Consider the following 20210-nt stretch of genomic DNA (forward strand, 5'->3'; position numbering starts at 1 on the left):
ACTAGATTATTTGTAAATGATAGACTGACTTACACTATGTAAGAAGAAGATGCAATTAACCAATGTAGCTGCTAAAAGTTTTCTTAATATATGTGTTGGGTCAACCAACGTGCTTGGATAAGGTATTATCGAAGCATGCTCAGGTGCTAACCGAGTGACTTAGCGTGTTCAAGTCCCTGCGGCTGCATTTCTCAAGGCTGTTCGACAGACAATCTCTACATGTGTTACGGCTGCCGAACAGCTGCGAGACATGCAGACGTGGGGACTCGAACATATTTTTCCAATACGCTGAAGTCACTTGATTAGCACCTGAGGATACTCTGACAACACCTTATCCCAGCACGTTCACTCATCACTAGTCCCCAAATTTGAAACCCCACAAAAGTGCCATTTTTAAGGTTGTGTCTATCAATGGTGTAGCCTATGCTGTAGAACATATAGAACCTACAAGTTTGTGTTGCAGGAGCCGGTCTCTGAGATTTTTGCTGCCCGTGGTTTGGGTAGAATGAAACGGCCAACAGGTTCCCATTAGTAGATTTTTCCTAATGGTGGGATAAACTAGTAACACTTGGATATTCAAATTAGAATTAGAAATATAAGAAAAGTAGACTTGTTCTCGTGCAGAAAGGTTATTTTATGAATATTTTCTAAATAACAAAACATTTTGGGGCATAAAAACAGCAAACATTTTGTATTCTAAGTCGAAGGGGTGCCACATCTTGGACATTTATGGCATGTTTGGTGGGAACTGTACCTTTAGCTCATCGCTGTCAATGCAAAGGTTGCAGCACATGTTCGTGAACCTGCATCTATCCCGAATTTACGGCACATCCACAGGATATTGTTTGAGATGGGAATAACCTATATTACTCAGTAATTACATTCTTATTTCCACATTAGGGAAAAGCTGATTTGTTTACTACTCTCTAATCCAAGAATAAATTAGAAAATCAATGTAACGTCAACGACATCACTTGCTGATACAATGGTATTGACCTAAGTCTAGCTTAATGCTCATACATTACATTTCTCCTTGTGTCCTGGATCAGTTATATTATAATCTCATGTTTGATCAATAGAGTTTCATATTCGCAGTCTTAATGCGTATTATTGGAGGACATGTTCCATACTTGTAGGAAATGTTTTGTAATATCTGGCTCAGAGATCCTAATTATTTTGTAATAAATGTCAAATAACAAAGGACACACAAATATCTTACTTCTGTAAGGGGAACTCAAATTTTAAAGTAATTGTCCTTTCTTTTGAGAACTCTAAATTTAAGTCAACTCATGCAGTATTTGGACAATAGTATATGGCCACATGTCTTAATCATTGAATTCAGATTTTTCATTGAGTTCCACTGCCCCCAGTGTATAACATCCGGCCCCTCTAGCTGGTGTATAACATCCAGCCCTTTATCCCCATTATATAACACCTGGCCACCCGCCCCCGGGGTATAATATCCATCCACTCGCCTACTGTCTGCCTTTACTAACATGTGACAGAACGGCCGGTGGTGCAGAGCTCAATGACACAAGTGCGGTCCTGTAATAGCAGCCACTGGGGTAACAAGTCCGTTCAAGACATTTCTTCCCTCCTACATCTTCCATCATCACTTGTGACTGAGTGATTTTATTGAGAAATGGAAGAAACCGGAGCAACTCAGCCACGGAGCGGAGACCCCGTAACGTTACAGAGCGGGGTCACCAAATGTTGAGGAGCCATAGACGAGCAGCTTCATGCAGCCTTACATCAGCAAGCACAATGCTTAGAATTGGATAGAGTGATGTAAAGCAGCCACCACAGAACCCTGGAGCAGAAGAAAGGTGTTCTGTGGAGTGATGGATCGCATTTTTCTATCTGGCATCTCATGGATGAGTCTGGGTTTGTTGAATGCCAGGAGAACATTACTCGCCTGACTGCATTGTGCCCACTGTAAAGTTTGGTGAACAATGGATAACGCTATGGGCTTGTTTTTCAGCAGCTGAACTATGTTCTTTAGTTCTAGGAAAAGAATATCATAATCTTTCAGTATACTCAAATATTTTGGACAAATGCAGGTTCCAGCATTGTGGGAACAGTTTATAGAAAGCCTTTTTCTGTTCCCTATGACTGTACCCAGCGCACAAGGTTCATAAAGTCATTGTTTGAGGAGTTTGATGTGGAGGAACATGACCGGCTACAACCCCATCCCCAACTTCAACCCCAACCAACATCTTTGAGCTGAACAAAGAACAAAGATCGTGATCCTGGCCTCTCCTCCAACATCATTGTCTGTCCTCACAAATGCTCTTCTGGGTGAAAGGAATATTCCAACAGACATCTCCAAAATCTTGTAGAAAGTCTTCAACAATTACCATTGGGGAACAGTCTGGAGATCTCTAAACATACTGGATTGTTGGCAGAGCCTATCAATATTGGCAGGATTTACCATTAATATCATGTGCATGAGCAATCTAATATATAAAGCTGAATGTGTGTGTGTATGTGTGTGTGTCCGGGATTGGCATCTGCACTGTCGCAGCTACAGCCACAAAATTTTACAGTCACACGTCTGGACCCCGAGAGCGTCAAAGGCTATGTTGTGAGGTGAAATTTTAACCCCGCGCGTTCCAATTCACCAAACAATTTTGCCCCTATCTACATAATGGGGAAAAAGTGAAAGGAAAAGTGTTGGAGGCAAATTGACAGCTGCCAGATGTGAACAAGGGGGACTTAAAGAGTGAGAGCGATGGCGCCAAAGAGTATATACCGTACAGTTGCTAAGGCGGGGCCCCGACATGGGATACTCACCACACACGGGGATATGAGCACACGCACACAAAACGAGCCACACACTACCACGTGCTTGAACACATATACCACCCTCAGCACACATTTCACCACACATACACCGACCTCGCCACATAAAAGTCGAAGCACAAAAGTCACCACTCAAAACTCGCCACATGCAAAACTCGCCACATGCCAAACTTGGCTCACGCAAAACTCGCCACACGTGCAAAAATCACCTCATGGAAAACTCGCCACACGCAAAACTTGCACATGTGGAAAAATTTCCACATGCACAAAAGTTGCAACGCATGCAAAAGTTGCCTCACACAAAACTTGCACATACTCAAAACGCACCACACATAAAACTCGCCGCGCGCAAAACTCGCCATGCGCAAAACTTGCTGCACACAACTTGCTACACTAACCTGTCACATGCAACTCGACACACAAAAAAGTTGCTACACGCATGTTGCCACCCAAAACTCATCTCACAAAAGTCGCTACATGCATTAAACTCGCCCTAAAACACACAAAAGTCTGGTATTATCCTTCAAAAATAAAAATCTGATTAATAAGCAGACAAACTACAACAAATGTACCATATAGGAATACGGCAGCTGTCAGTCACATGACCTGTCTATTATGTGTATGTGTAAGCTAGTATATACTGCCAGGGGGGAGGGCTTCCTGTTGGCGGGGGATTTATCAGGCTGCCAATTTAGCTTACAAATACTGAGGTAAAAATACTGACCAAATATCGTGTGAACGAGGTCTAATACAGGAGGAGAAGACACACATATATACAGGAGGAGATGACACACAGGTATATACTATATACAGGAGCAGATGACATACAGGTACATACTATATACAGGGGAGATGACACACAGGTATATACTATATACAGGAGGAGATGACATACAGGTATATACTATATATAGGAGGAGATGACATACAGGAATATACTATATACAGAAGGAGATGGCACACAGGTATATACTTTATACAGGAGGAGGAGATGACATACAGGTATATACTATATAAAAGAGGAGATGACACATAGGTATATACAGGAAGAGATGGCATACAGCAGTTATATACTATATACAGGGGAGATGACATACAGGTATATACTATATACGGGAGATGACATACAGGTATATACTATATGTAGGAGGAGATGACATACAGGTATATACTATATACAGAAGAGATGACATACAGGTATATACTATATACAGGAGGAGATGACATACAGCAGGTATATAATATATACAGGGGAGATGACATACAGGTATATACTATATACAGGCGATGACATACAGGTGTATACTATATATAAGGGAGATGACAAACATGTATATACTGAGGGGAAAATTAGAGGTGTGAGGTGAAAATGAGGGGTGTGAGGTGAAAACGAAAAGGTGGGAGTGATCGGAAAATGACAGATGTAAGGGCGAAATGACAAGGGTTAGGGAGGAATGAGAGGAGTGAGAGGAAAATAAAAGGAGAGAGGGATAAAATGAGAGGTGTGAGGGAGAAAATGAGAGATGTGAGGGGGAAAATGAAAGATGTGAGGGGGAAAATGAGAGGCGTGATGGGAAAATAAGAGTAATGAGGTGCTATAACTAACCATAGATATTTACTATGCCCAGGCAATGCCGGGGTCTTCAGCTAGTTTTAGAATAAAAATATTTTCCTGAAAAGTGCCAGGAATTGCAACTGTAAATGTATAACGTTTAAAGGTAAATCCAAAGGAATGAGCCGGATTACAAGCAAAGTGTAAAACAATGTTCACACTGTGGCCATTTCACAGATAGAACCCAAGAAAAAAAACTAAATGAGCATATACCCCACAGCAAATAAATAAGCAAATAGTAATAGTCCATGTTAATAATATAGGGGACTAATATAATGCTATTTTGATTAAAAAAAAATCATAAAAGCCATCCCATCACAACAAGGTGTACCCATAACTGTACTCATTCATCTGTATAGTTTCTCATGGATGGATGTCTCATTTGAGACCCTCTCCTGCTCTGCCCTTATTCACATTGAGGTCCATTGACACAAAGTAAGGTTTTAATACTAGAGACGGGTTAGGACCAAACTGATGGGTCACCTTGTCGCGGTGGGATGGCTTTTATGCTTTTTATCAAAATAGCGTTGACTAAGTCCCCTATATTAGCTACATGTTGTTAGGTCTCGAGTTCACGCTTCTGCACAGGGGGAATCTCGGGCCATCTCCGCTGCGGTCTCCCATTCTTGTCCAGCCGCAGTGGAGTCTGCTCAGCAGGGACGTCGGTCCCAGCGTCCTGCTCAGTCTCACTCTGTACAGAGAGTTACTGCTGCTTCTTCAGCTTCTGCCATTAAAGCCAGTGCTGGTCAGCAGCGAGCGGACTTCTCTGGGACTAAGTCCTTGTCTGCACACACTGAGCATGCCCAGGGCAAGATCTCCCATTGGAGATCAAGGGTCATGTGCTCAGGCTCTGCAGCACATTCCATTGGTCCTCTTGGCAGGTCTTGGAAGGGCAAAGTTTCTGTGGCCACTTCCTGTGCTGCAACTATATAAACTGCGCATGACCGCACGGCCATGCGCTAGTGTACATTTGCTTACATGTGTTTGTTGTGAGTGCAAGTCGTCCTTGGATACCCCTTCCCTATTGAATGTCTGTTCGCGGAAGGTGTATGGTTGCTATCTAGCGCCCGACTTATCCTACAGCACTAATCACACGTTACAGCGTCCAGTTGCTGTGACCGCCAGTACGGCGCCGTGCACTTCCTCTGTGCTTTCCTTACCCAAGCCTGGGTGGTTAGTGGCGTTCGTCAGTGCGGCACCGCATGCACTCTTGTGCCCTAATATTGTTATTCAGCTTCCTTACACACCCAGTTGCGGTGTTGTGCCAGCAAGGGTCTAATCGGACTTCAATCCTAGTTGGGGTTGAGTTCGCTGACTACTTGCTCGCCTTCTATGTGCGGTACCGCGATCCTGTGATGCAACAGGATCGCTTCCTTCACGCTGGGTGAAGTTTAACCCACGTGTGTATACTTATGAGTACCGCCATATAGTCCGTCATTACTTAGAAGCAGGTTCCATCTCTGCATGGTGGACCCCGGGCTGCGAACGCACCATACACTATCTGTCTTATTATTTGGTGCGTTCCGCTAGCCCTAACATTACACTAGCGCCAGGGTCTGGCTAGTAATGACGGACAAACAGCAATCCTTGCGGTATATCCAGCAGTTGGAGGGTAGGTTGGCGGCTCTTGAGAGCGCAACCTCAGCTGTGGATGTTACCGCAGTTGCTGTACAGGCTGCTAGCGTGGCTGCAGCAACCCTGTCCATTGCCACCCGTGCTCCGACATTTTCTCGCCTCCCGCTGCCAGAAAAATGTTCTGGTGATAGCAAGTTTTGTAGGGGATTTGTGAGTCAGTGCTCTATTCACCTCGAGCTCCTGGCTGCATGTTTTCCCACAGAGCGGGCTAAGGTGGGATTTATAGTGTCTCTCTTGTCGGACAGTGCGTTGGAATGGGCTACGCCGCTGTGGGAGCGTGGTGATCATGTGGTGCAGAGTGCTCCGCTGTTTCTGAGCACTCTGAAACAGGTCTTTTTAGGACGTCAAGTCACCCATGATACTGCGCTCCAACTGCTGGCATTAACTCAGGGTGAGTCCTTGGTCAGTCATTTTGCCGTCCAATTCCGCACTTTAGCTTCTGAGCTGGATTGGTCGGATAAAGCTCTTATCCCCATATTTTGGAGGGGCCTGGCTGACCACGTTAAGGACGCTCTGGCCACTAGGGAGATTCCTGCCACACTGGAGGAGTTAATAACTGTCTCCACTCGAATTGACCTCCGTTTTAACGAGCGGCGGTTAGAGCGAGCCCAGTGTAGGCAGAGGTTTCGGCTGGCTCCTACCTTCGCCAAACCTCTGGAATCTCCGGTCCTGGTTCCTGAGTCACATGAGGCCAGGGAAGTGTCACAAGCGGGATCTAAGTCTCAGACCGCTTGTGCACTCAAGGTCTGTCATGTTTGCCAGCAGTCAGGACATCTAGCCACCAGATATTTTCAGCGGTCGAGGAAACGTCAGCGTCTAGTGGTAGTAGGTGGAGGTACACTAGACACGGCGACGTTTGCCTCTAAATTGTCCTTTAAGGGGACAATTACTATAGGCTCATTCTCCCACTCGGTAGAGCTCTGTGTGGATTCTGGGGCGGAGGGCAATTTTATGTCTTCTGCCTTTGCCCAACGTCACGCAATACCCCTGGTTATGCTAGCTCAACCAGTAACGGTACGAGTGGTGAATGGGTCGACACTGCCCTCACAGATAACACACCAGACCACCCCTTTTACTCTGTCCATGTCGCCATCTCATCAGGAGATTATATCTCTGCTCGTCATTCCAGAGGGAATTGATGAGGTCCTGTTGGGAATACCTTGGCTACAGTACCACTCTCCTCATATCGAGTGGTTCTCTGGCAGAATCCTGGGATGGGGTGAATCTTGTGGGGGTAGGTGTCAGAGGGAGTGCGTTCAGGTTGCTACTACAGAGGTACCCGCAGATCTTTCCTCTCTCCCCAAGCAGTATTGGTCTTATGCAGACTTGTTCTCCAAAAAGGCGGCGGAGATCCTTCCGCCCCATCGCCCCTATGACTGTCCTATTGATCTCTTGCCTGGTGCTGAGCCTCCCCGGGGTCGAGTCTATCCGCTATCTCTCCCGGAGACGGAGGCAATGTCACAGTACATCCAGGAAAATCTGGCAAGGGGATTCATTAGGAAGTCAGTGTCACCTGCTGGGGCAGGGTTCTTCTTCGTGCAGAAGAAGAATGGGGAATTGCGTCCATGCATAGACTACAGGGGTCTTAATGCTATCACCGTTAAAAATAAGTATCCTTTGCCCTTGATATCTGAGCTCTTCGATAGGCTTCGGGGAGCAAGGGTATTTACTAAACTAGATCTGCGGGGTGCTTACAACCTGATTCGCATCCGTGAGGGGGACGAATGGAAGACGGCTTTTAACACCAGGGATGGGCACTATGAATATCTGGTGATGCCCTTCGGGTTCTGTAATGCCCCAGCCGTTTTCCCAGACTTTGTGAACGATATCTTCCGGGATATGCTTTCCACCTCGGTCGTAGTCTATCTGGATGATATTCTCATCTACTCTCCAGATATTGACTCCCACCGGAGAGATGTTTGCAAAGTCTTCGACCTTCTACGGGCAAACTCCCTCTATGCCAAGTTGGAGAAGTGTATGTTTGAGCAGGAGTCCCTACCTTTCCTAGGCTACATCATCTCTGCCCAGGGATTGGCTATGGATCCTGCCAAACTACAGGCTGTGATGGACTGGCAGAAACCCCATTCTCTTAAAGCGGTGCAGCGCTTTATGGGGTTCATCAATTATTATTGCCAGTTCATTCCGCACTTCTCAACTTTGGTAGCTCCCTTGGTTGCCCTCACCAAGAAGGGGGCGAATCCCAAATTGTGGTCTGAGGAGGTCTCCAAGGCCTTTAACTCTATAAAGTCACACTTCGCTAGCGCTCCCATCCTACATCGCCCCGATGTTGATAAGCCATTTATCATGGAGGTGGATGCCTCTTCTGTTGGTGCTGGAGCAGTCCTCTTCCAAAAGGATGCTCAAGGTCGGAAGCATCCTTGCTTGCTTCTTTTTCTCCAAGACCTTCTCACCAGCAGAGAGGAATTATTCCATCGGGGACAGGGAGTTGCTAGCCATGAAGTTGGCTTTCTCGGAGTGGAGACATCTCTTGGAGGGAGCACATTTTCCCTTCCAAGTCTTCACAGACCATAAAAATTTGGTGTACCTGCAGACAGCCCAGCGGTTGAATTCTCGCCAGGCCAGATGGTCCTTATTCTTCTCCCGGTTTCATTTCACCCTCCATTTTCTTTCTGGGGAGAAGAACATTCGGGCCGACGCTCTCTCTCGCTCCGTTGTGTCATCTGCGGAGGAGGAGGAGGAGTCTCGGCTTATTGTCCCCACCGAGAGCTTGAGAACTGTGGCCCCGGTTTCGCTAGAGTCTGTGCCCCCGGGCAAGACTTTTGTTCCATCCAATTTGCGACCGGAGGTTCTCTCTTGGGCACACTCGTCCAGGGTGGGTGGACATTTTGGTACCAAAAGGACATCTGAGTTACTGGCGAGGACGTACTGGTGGCCGCATATGGCTCGTGATGTCGCAGAGTATGTTCGGGCGTGTGTCTCTTGCGCCAAGAACAAGACTCCTCGGCAACGGCCAGCTGGATTGTTTTTTGCTCTGCCGGTGGCGGACAGGCCCTGGGAGATGGTCGGGGTGGACTTTGCAGTGGGCTTACCCAAGTCTCGTAACTGCACCATTATCTGGGTGATCACCGACCATTTTTCCAAAATGGTGCACTTGGTGCCTCTTCCACGGCTACCTTCTGCACGGGCGTTGGCTGTCTTGCTCGTCAAGCATATCTTTCACCTACACGGTATGCCAGACAAAATTGTTAGTGACCGGGGTCCCCAGTTTGCGTCTCGATTCTGGAGAGAGCTTTGTCGTCTACTCAGTATTGAGTTGAATCTCTCTTCGGCATATCATCCCGAGACGAATGGGTTGGTAGAGAGGGCCAACCAGACCTTGGTCACATATTTACGACATTTTGTTTCTGCCAGGCAGGATGACTGGGCATCCTTGCTACCATGGGCAGAGTTTGCACTTAACAATGCCGTAGCCAACTCCACCGGTCAGACTCCATTCCTCCTAAATTACGGCCAGCATCCGCGTGTTCCTGTGCCCATGCCTGTGTCTTCTGCTGTCTCCAGGGTGACAGACTGGGCTGTGGAGGCACGGGACATTTGGGACCGCACGCAGGATGCCATTCGGGCCTCCAAGGAGAGAATGAGGTCCTCGGCGCCCCGCTCCGACCTTTGCTCCTGGCGACTTGGTGTGGCTCTCCGCCCGTAACATCAGGCTGCGAGTTGAGTCCACTAAGTTTGCTCCTCGCTACTTGGGTCCCTTCAAGGTTCTCGAACAGGTTAATCCTGTGGTCTACCGTTTGGCTCTTCCTCCACGCTTGGATATCACCGACACCTTTCATGTGTCCCTCTTGAAACCCGTATACATGTCCTGGTTTTCCGAGTCATCTGCCGGGACATCGGGTTCGTCTACGGACGATTACGAGGTGAACGCTATTTTGGGGTGCAAGGTGGTACGCGGCAAGAAGTTCTATCTGGTGGATTGGAAGGGTTATGGCCTAGAGGACAGGTCATGGGAGCCTGCTGAAAACATTCGGGCCCCACAGCTCATTGCTGCCTTCGAGTGTAGCGAGGCCCAAGGAGGGGGGGGGGGCCCTAGGAGGGGGGGTAATGTTAGGTCTCGAGTTCCCGCTTCTGCACAGGGGGAATCTCGGGCCATCTCCGCTGCGGTCTCCCATTCTTATCCAGCCGCAGTGGAGTCTGCTCAGCAGGGACGTCGGTCCCAGCGTCTTGCTCAGTCTCACTCTGTACAGAGAGTTACTGCTGCTTCTTCAGCTTCTGCCATTAAAGCCAGTGCTGGTCAGCAGCGAGCGGACTTCTCTGGGACTAAGTCCTTGTCTGCACACACTGAGCATGCCCAGGGCAAGATCTCCCGTTGGAGATCGAGGGTCATGTGCTCAGGCTCTGCAGCACATTCCATTGGTCCTCTTGGCAGGTCTTGGAAGGGCAAAGTTTCTGTGGCCACTTCCTGTGCTGCAACTATATAAACTGCGCATGACCGCACGGCCATGCGCTAGTGTACATTTGCTTACGTGTGTTTGTTGTGAGTGCAAGTCGTCCTTGGATACCCCTTCCCTATTGAATGTCTGTTCGCGGAAGGTGTATGGTTGCTATCTAGCGCCCGACTTATCCTACAGCACTAATCACACGTTACAGCGTCCAGTTGCTGTGACCGCCAGTACGGCGCCGTGCACTTCCTCTGTGCTTTCCTTACCCAAGCCTGGGTGGTTAGTGGCGTTCGTCAGTGCGGCACCGCATGCACTCTTGTGCCCTAATATTGTTATTCTGCTTCCTTACACACCCACTTGCGGTGTTGTGCCAGCAAGGGTCTAATCGGACTTCAATCCTAGTTGGGGTTGAGTTCGCTGACTACTTGCTCGCCTTCTATGTGCGGTACCGCGATCCTGTGACGCAACAGGATCGCTTCCTTCACGCTGGGTGAAGTTTAACCCACGTGTGTATACTTATGAGTACCGCCATATAGTCCGTCATTACTTAGCAGCAGGTTCCATCTCTGCATGGTGGACCCCGGGCTGCGAACGCACCATACACTATCTGTCTTATTATTTGGTGCGTTCCGCTAGCCCTAACACATGTGCTATTACTATTTACTGACTCACTTGTTGTAGGGTTTATGCTAATTTTTTTTTTTTTATTGGGCCATAACTTTTAAAGATGTAGCAGTAAAGTGTGTAAGATTTTCACCCACCCACAAAGTACCGTTTAAAATACTGATTGCTTCCTATGTGATGGGTGGGTCTTTGGGTGCCCAAACCAGGGTGAAATTTCTACCTCTGCACCCCCTGTAGCTATACCATTGGCCACAATATTAATTATTATTGGATTTTTTAACATTAAGTCTCATGTTTTTAGAATATGTATCAAGGCTTCTATTCCGAAGGTGTTAAAAACACCAAGTAAGACTACGTCTCTGTAGCTACTGACATAGACCAGCTCGTGAGTTCTTCATCCAGCACTCCCAATAGAAAATACCAGTTAAATAGGGTACTAAATGAGCACTTCACAAATGAATAGACTGATACTGCACCAATCATCCACTGCCCGTTAATGTAATTATTTCTTTTTTCCCTGCTAATCAGATGCAATTATTTCATTTCTGCATTCTGATTTGGGACGCATTCTAATCAAGTTTTCTCTCTCCCATTTTGCTCTCTGGTCATTAGCCAATAAAAGTGGGTGGAATTTTAATTATGTGAACTTCTGAACCAGTTGACAAAACAAACACCAACAGCAAAAAAAAGAGGCTAATCAAATTTACCGGTCCGTATTTATAATAAAACATCGTGCACGACCATCTTAGGTTCTGTCGTCTGCACCTTTAAAAGGTTTCAAATTCTTTTGTTTCGTTTTTTGCTACAAATTTCTTTTCAATTGCATAATATCATTAATATTCAGTCCATTTATGTCTGAGCAAGAAACGTTTATGCAGATTCCCACTCCTGATTATGCCAAAGAAGCGAAGTCTTTTCTTAACTCGCTTTGGCAATTATTATGTCAGGTGATTATTGTACTCAAAGCATGTTGGAATAAAGCGAGATTGATTGTGATAGTCTTAAAATGTTCCCTTTATGTCCTGTAATTGTTAGAGCTGCTCCAGCTGTAAATTTCCGTCTGAATGAGCTATTCACTGGCCCGAAACCCTTCCCATAATAATAAGTTTAATTAATAAGGAGATGCTTATTATTTTCCACCTATTACCGCTGCCCGATAACTTTTTGACATGAAAATTCTATGGCAACGTTCATTGAGTGTTATTCAAATGTCTAAAAAAAAAAACAATAATTTCTGCAAAAAGTAATATAAATTAAGACAATATGAGAAAATAATTTAAGGGAATTTCAATTTAGAGTCTTTGATAACACGTGAACATGAGAACTCTTATAAGTTCCTTTAAGGTGTTGTTTCTGGAAGACAACACCCAACCTGATACTCTATGAATAGAGGGAGCCCCTGGAACCGGACCTTGAAGGTGCATTCTGAAAGGGATATTTCTAATGAGCAATAAGGGTTGTCCGCTTGATTTTTAAAAAATTTATTAAAATGTGAGTGGAATCAAAAAAAAAATCTCCCCCAACATACATGACATTCCGCTTACCAAATCACTGGCTAGGCAGGTCACCACTGCAGCAGGTGATTGGCTGAGCAGACATTTCCTGTGTGATATTGCAGGATAAGAAGTACAGACTAGCAGGTACCTGGAAAGGGTCTATAGGGGAGGACAAGGGGATAGGTAAAGTTTACTATCGCTTCTTTACTAGTGATGAGCATTACTTCGCAGATTACTCAAATCTGGCCAGGAAATTACATTTTCAACAAATTTATTTGATGTCAATTGAATGTAATTGTTATGCTCTGATGTCTCTCCAGACCCTGAAGCATAATACACTTGATTAAAAAAAGCCTGGTCCAGTCATCTTCACTGCTGTCCAGTCTTCACTAGGCCATCTTTGGTCAGCTTCAGTCTAGTCATCTTCCTCAGAGCAGTCTTCACTAGGCCAGCTTTGGTGAACTTCTGTCTAGTCATCTTCCTTAGTGCAGTCTTCACTAGGCCAGCTTTGGTGAACTTCTGTCTAGTTATTTTCCTCAGAGCAGTCTTCACTAGGCCAGCTTTGGTGAGCTTCTGTCTAGTCATCTTCCTCAGTGCAGTCTTCACTAGGCCAGCTTTGGTGAACTTCTGTCTAGTTATTTTCCTCAGTGCAGTCTTCACTAGGCCAGCTTTGGTGAGCTTCTGTCTAGTCATCTTCCTCAGTGCAGTCTTCACTAGGCCATCTTTGGTCAGCTTCTGTCTAGTCATCTTCCTCAGTGCAGTCTTCACTAGGCCATCTTTGGTCAGCTTCTGTCTAGTCATCTTCCTCAGTGCAGTCTTCACTAGGCCATCTTTGGCATCTTTGGACAGCTTCCATCTAGTTGTCTTCCTCGGTAAAATTTTCACTTGGCCATCTTTGGCATTGGTGGACAGCTTCCGACAAGTCATCTTCTTCGATGCTGTCACCGATGCAGTCTTCACTAGCCCATTTTTGGCATCTTTGGAAAGCTTCTGTCTAGTCATCTCCTCTGGTTCTGTCACTGGTGAAGTCTTCACTGGGCCATCTCTAGCATCTACGGCATTTCCTGCACTGACTAGGGCATAAATGTTATGACAATGATGTTGTGATCCGAAGTCGACCATTAATCATCTACGGAGGTTGTACAATAGAATGTTAAGACAGCTCCACCACAATTACGATGCACACAGAACAACCTGTAACACCAGGATATGTCCTGCCAATAAAAAAAGTTTCTTAAGCCAACCAAAAGATCATTTTACCCAACAAACAAGTGTTATATTTGTTCATCGAGTGATTGGCAGCCTGTTTTCACTGCATGAGTGCCAGAAAATGAACGGGGAATACTCGTTCCCAATAATTGTGCAGTGTAAATACACCCTTAGACAGAAATATACTGCGGGTTGTTCGGATCTCTAAAGTGATTTGAATATATATTTCCACTTGTTCTTAAGCCTACTGAGTAAGTCATGAGGCAGCTGAATGTTGGATGCTCACCAGTCAGAAAAAGCCTGGAGAAAAGATTTCCCTGGATTCCTCTAACTGGTGGCATTCACTGTTTCTGCCTTCTCTAATATAAGGTATTGCGCACAGTGCTCATTGAGCAAGGTATACGGAATATCTAAATATACTAAAAAGTATTTAAAAAAAGATAAAACGATATAAATGGTAAAACTTATTTCATGTGCTGTCCAGGCCTGTGTTTTCAACCTTTCTACTGTTTTATTGGGCAAGTTTTTTTTTTTTGCTTGTCTATAAATGCCCCCGTGGGGCAATTTAGCGATTTTTTTGCAATTTGCAATGTCAAAATTTGAATTAAAATTTTTTTTAAGAAAATGATAAAAATTATTTAAAAAAAGAAAAACATACCGTAATTGGTCATGATGAAAGATTACATTTATAGCCCAAGAGATAAAAAATAATATAGCTGTCAAAGTAACACATACGGCTAAACACTAAACACGGCTAAACTGAATCTGGTCCTGACTCCTGAAAAGTCTAAAAATTATCCTGGATCTGATCTTGATAGACTGAGCATTTATGGCATATATAAGTCAAAAATATTTGTTGTCTTTTATTTTTATGCTTTTAGGTCACTATCTAAATTTGAAAACAAATACCTTCATATATTTTTTTTCTACCTAATCTTCCCTGAGTCAGAAGGGTTTATTATTTCTTTGTTTGCTTTTTTCTTTGTATGTAAACCTGATCTTGTTAAGGTACCTTCACACTGAGCGACTTAACAACGATATCGCTAGCGATCCGTGACGTTGCAGCGTCCTGGATAGCGATATCGTTGTGTTTGACACGCAGCAGCAATCAGGATCTTGCTGTGACATCGTTGGTCGGAGCAGAAAGGCCAGAACTTTATTTCGTCGCTGGACCTCCTGCAGACATCGCTGAATTGGCGTGTGTGACGCCGATTCAGCGATGTCTTCACTTGTAACCAGGGTAAACATCGGGTTACTAAGCGCAGGGCTGCGCTTAGTAACCCGATGTGTACCTTGGTTACCATGGTAAATGTAAAAAAAAAAAAAACAACACATACTTACATTCCGGTATCTGTCCCCTCGCCGTCAGCTTCCCGCACTGACTGTGAGCGCCGGCCGCCCGTAAAGCACAGCGGTGACGTCACCGCTCTGCTTTACGGCCGGCCGGCCGGCACTGAGACAGTGCAGGGAAGCTGAGGCCGGGGGACAGACACCGGAATGTAAGTATGTAGTGTTTTTTTTTTTTTTACTTTTACAATGGTAACCAGGGTAAACATCAGGTTACTAAGCGCGGCCCTGCGCTTAGTAAACCGATGTTTACCCTGGTTACCCGGGGACTTCGGCATCGTTGGTCGCTGGAGAGCTGTCTGTGTGACAGCTCTCCAGCGACCACACAGCGACGAAACAGCGACGCTGCAGCAATCGGCATCGTTGCCTATATCACTGCAGCATCGCTTAATACCTTTAGTCAAATGGAAACTGTCCTCAATTTTTTGCTCTGAGTGTGTTCTTAATGACCACCCCTCCTTGGAAAATAAGGAGGATAGAGAGCCATATCTCAGTAATAAAAATGAAGAAACATAATAAAAATATAAAATATGATATAAATATGATATAAATAAACAGCACCAGATTTACAAGAGTGAAATTGGGAATGTCAAAGTAAAAAATGCGAGATAATCTTCATTATATGAACATCTAAATTCTTTTTTTCTCTAAATTAATCTGCATTAACATTTTTTCCACTTTTTTATCCTCCATTCCTTGATTTGAAGCTTTTCCTTAGTACTTGATCTTTTTAAAGCTTCAAATCCAGACATAAACATGTGAGTATACATTCACTGACGAGTAAACTATCCAACAACGTGAAAGCATCCAACCATGGAAAGAGACAAAAGATGAGTCAATGTGCGAGATCTTTCCTATTGAGTTTCTCTTTATGCCCGAATTAAGCGTCTCCCAATAGAAGATGTTTTTATGCTGTTTTGTACACTGGAAAGACCCTTGACTTGGCTGCAATAACCTGGCTCCATGATGCGAATCAGTAGATCACCATGCTTCACTGAAATTGATTATTTCCCAAATGGCTCAGAACTACAGGGCTGGGAACGGCTCCGTGACAACCATTAAAACATATTTCTCCCTAGAAAGAACAATTTGGCTTTGGATTGCAACCCAGTGCACTGCTTGGAAAATGTGATGCATCGACATGATTACAAAAAAGTAACATTAAAGGGGCTGTGACCGTGGAGAACAGACTCTCTTATTAACATGATGGAACTTATCATGAGAATGTAACAATCAAAACTTAAAATATTAATTAAGTCCACTTCCATTACTATTCCGGTTAACTTCTATCAGTCTTTGGTGGCTGTTATTTAATATTTGAAGAAAACCAGTTCTCTTTGGGAAGCTCGTTGGACCAGTGGTTAGAACCGGAGTCCTGGATTCAAATCCCACCAAGGACATCTGCAAGGAGTTTGTATGTTTTCCCTGGTTTGTGTGGGCTTCCTCCCAAACTCCAAAGACATACTGATTGGGATCTTAGATTGTGAGCCCCAATGGGGACAGTGTCGATAATGTCTGTAAAGCGCAGTGGAATATGATTTATAAATAAAGCAAAATAAATAAATCTACCCACATACCTCCGGTCCAATAGATGGAAACCACACCGATAGGCAAAAAGGGGAAAGGGAGCACTTTTATCCCTGTTGAAAAGTGGAGTGGCAGGTCGGATGTCCCACTGTTGCTCCTTTCCTTTTCTAGAGGTGGTCAGAAATAGCTGAGCCTCACGGGGAATGAGTAGATGGGGCAGTTGAACATGTGTACTGTTGATTGGGATGGATCACACCAATCGGACCCCCATGATCAATAAGTTGTCCAGTGGAGAAGTGATAGCTTATCACCAGTATACCCTTTTACCATTTTTTTATGTTGCCCATGGTACAAAAGTACTTTTATTATACCTTAACCAGAAAGTAAAAAGTGGGGTTGGAGAGGGTTCAATTTCTCGACATGCACTGTTGTAAATAACAATTGGCCTAAAATCATCATTCCCCGTTAGGAAGTAAAACAAATGTGCAGGTTTTCATTTCTAAAGGTGGGCAAGGGGCATAGGGGACCGTTAAGATCAATAAGGAAATTGTTTTTACATGGTCAGTATTTTGCATTATAGTATAATAATTTGGCACTCAACCTATTTGCGTCTGTTGCTTAGAAAGTTGCTTTTTCTAAGCAACAGACGCAAATAAGTTGAGTGCCAAATTATTATACTATATAGTCACTGGTTTGGGGAACCTATTTTGTGCACCGACACAGATGTGCCACGATATACTTCACTAAGTATTTTGCATTAGACTTAAAGGGACACTGTCACCTGAATTTGGAGGGAACAATCTTCATCCATGGAGGCGGGGTTTTGGGGTTTTTGATTCACTCTTTCCTTACCCGCTGGCTGCATGCTGGCAGCAATATTGGATTGAAGTTCATTCTCTGTCTTCCGTAGTACACGCCTGCACAAGGCAATCTTGCCTTGCGCAGGCGTGTACTATGGAGGACAGAGAATGAACTTCAATCCAATACTGCAGCCAGCGGGTAAGGAAAGGGTGAATCAAACACCCAAAAACCCTGCCTCCATGGCTGAAGATTGTTCCCTCCAAATTCAGGTGACAGTGTCCCTTTAAAAGAGTTTAAATTGAGACAGTCATAAATTGCAAATTATGGACGTCATTGGCTCCATTGTGCTCGTCTGTTGTGAAGGAGCAGTCTGTAAATGAAAACAGGAAAATGCATGCTGCAATTTTTTTCCACGCAGAACTTTAGTCTAAACCCCACGCAAAGTCTAACCAGTGCTGGAAGACCGACCTGAAGACCGACTTGAGGAAAAATTTTAAACAAGTAGGAGACCGGGCGAATGTGCTGGCTGATTTGAGCTTATTTCACCAAAATTAATTTTGTGAGATTCACTTTTTTCTACAGCAGAGATAGCAGTCTTATCTAGGCCATGATAGCTAAGGGAGCATAAAAGGCTCCCATTTAACTACTTACAGAAAGCCCATAGCCAAAAAATATCTACTTAGCATTTGCTCTGCAGTGACATTTAGGCTAAGTGCACATGTTGCGGAATTGCCGTGGAAATTTCCGCGGCAATTCCGCAACTCCTGCCTCTGGTATATCACATGCGGAATTGGCATGCGTATTCCCGCTTAACACTAGCGTTTTGCAAGCGTAATTAGCTTGCAGAATGCTAGCGTTTTCCAAGCGATCTGTAGCATCTCTTGGAAAACTGATTGACAGGTTGGTCACACTTGTCAAACATAGTGTTTGACAAGTGTGACCAACTTTTTACTATTGATGCTGCCTATGCAGCATCAATAGTAAAAGATCTAATGTTAAAAATAATAATAAAAAAAAAATAGTTACTCTCCCCTTCCGACGTCACCCGATCTCCTCAGCGGCGCACACGGCAGCTGGGATGCTGTGTGCGAAGGACCTGGGATGACGTCACGGACACGTGACCGCGACGTCATCGCAGGTCCTTCGCACACAGCATCCCAGCCGCCACGTGCACCGCTGAGAGGCAGGAGAACTCCGGGGGCCATCGGAAGGTGAGTATATCACTATTTTTATTTTATTTCTTTTTTTTAACAATTATATGGTGCCCAGTCCATGGAGGAGAGTCTCCTCTCCCCCACTCTGGGTACCATCCGCACATGCGGGAAGTAAGCGGATCAATGCATTCCTATGTGTGCGGAATCCCCGCAATGAACATGCTGCGTTTTTTTGGGAATGCGTTTCCGCTCTGGAAAAAATTGCAGCATGTGCATACAAAATGCGGATTGCATTCTTTAATAGGATGCTTAATATGTGAGCGTTTTTCGCGGTTTTATCGTGTTTTTATAGCGAAAAAAACACGAAAAAAACGTGAAAAATCCGGAACGTGTGCACACAGCCTTAATAGTGTCACTGCAAAGTAGAGCAGCTGCAGGCAATCGCACAGCTGAGTTAGGGAGCTGGCTGTCAGACACAGCCAGAATACCCATAAAGAAGGCAGAGACGGTTTATCAATGTTTTGGCTTCCCAATCACTATATACAGCGCTGTAGAAGTGCTGTTTATACACTAATAATGGCGCTTCCTCTTCTAGATCCAGCATTCATGTATCACTGATAGAGATGAGCGAACCCGATCTTAAAAGTTCCGGGTTCGTACCGGACAGTTAATGTCTGGTGCTAAATGCCGAACACAGACTTCTACTGGGAGACCATTGCAAAGTTCGGAGTACCAGGGGAAGTCCGTTGAAGAGAGAAGGAAAAAAAAATTCAAGCTGAAAAGTTTAGGTCCCCATTGTTTTCAATGGGGTTCAGGCTCTAGTTCAAGTTTGTATACAGTTCTGTTACCTGAACCGAACTTTGGAATAAAGTTTGGATCGGGTACCAAAACCAAGACTTTCATTTTTCCACTTATCCCTAATCACTGAGTGTAGGGACAGAGATAGAGTTCCTAAGTCTCAGAAAGCTCTGCTATGCAGCTGGGAGGCTGAATTTGCTCTGTAACTGGGGGGATTCCATAAGCCCTAGTTACAGGTAAAATCAGGTAAGGTAAAAGAAAATATTTAAATATTGAAGTGACCCCCAAAGGTATGACATCATGGGAAAGGGAGGAGCCTCATGGATTACACCGCTGTGCTCATAACAGGAAGTTTTGTGCATGTGTGAGGGGAAGAGAGGAGTGAGGTGAAAATAAGAGGAGTGAGGGGGAAAATGAGAGAAGTGAGGGGAAAATTGTGGAGTGAAGGGAAAATGAGAGCAGTGGGGGGAAATAGCGAGGGAGGGGAAAATGAGAGGTGTGAGGTAAAAATGGGAGGTATGATGTGAAAATAAAGAGGTGTGAGTGCAAAATGAGAGGAGTGAGGGCAAAATAGTGGAGTGATCGGAAAATGACAGGTGTGAGGTCAAAATGACAGGTGTGAGGGGAAAATGTGAGGAGTGAGGGGGAAAATGAGAAGTGTGAGGGGGAAAATGAGAGGAGTGAGTGGAAAATGAGAGATGTGAGGGGGAAAATGAGAGGAGTGAGGGGAAAATGAGAGGAGTGAGTGGAAAATGAGAGATGTGAGGGGGAAATGAGAGGTGTGATGGGAAAATGAGGGAAA

The 20210-nt window shown here is 44.8% G+C and overlaps 1 protein-coding gene across 4 annotated transcripts in view; it reads right to left on the reverse strand.

The window, feature by feature from the left end:
- CACNA2D3 (calcium voltage-gated channel auxiliary subunit alpha2delta 3) overlaps positions 1-20210 on the reverse strand; it is a 1133445-nt gene that overhangs the window by 946314 nt on the left and 166921 nt on the right. The gene's annotated exons all lie outside the window — the stretch shown is intronic.

Source organism: Ranitomeya imitator, chromosome 8, assembly GCF_032444005.1.
Source record: "Ranitomeya imitator isolate aRanImi1 chromosome 8, aRanImi1.pri, whole genome shotgun sequence".
NCBI lineage: Eukaryota > Metazoa > Chordata > Amphibia > Anura > Dendrobatidae > Ranitomeya > Ranitomeya imitator.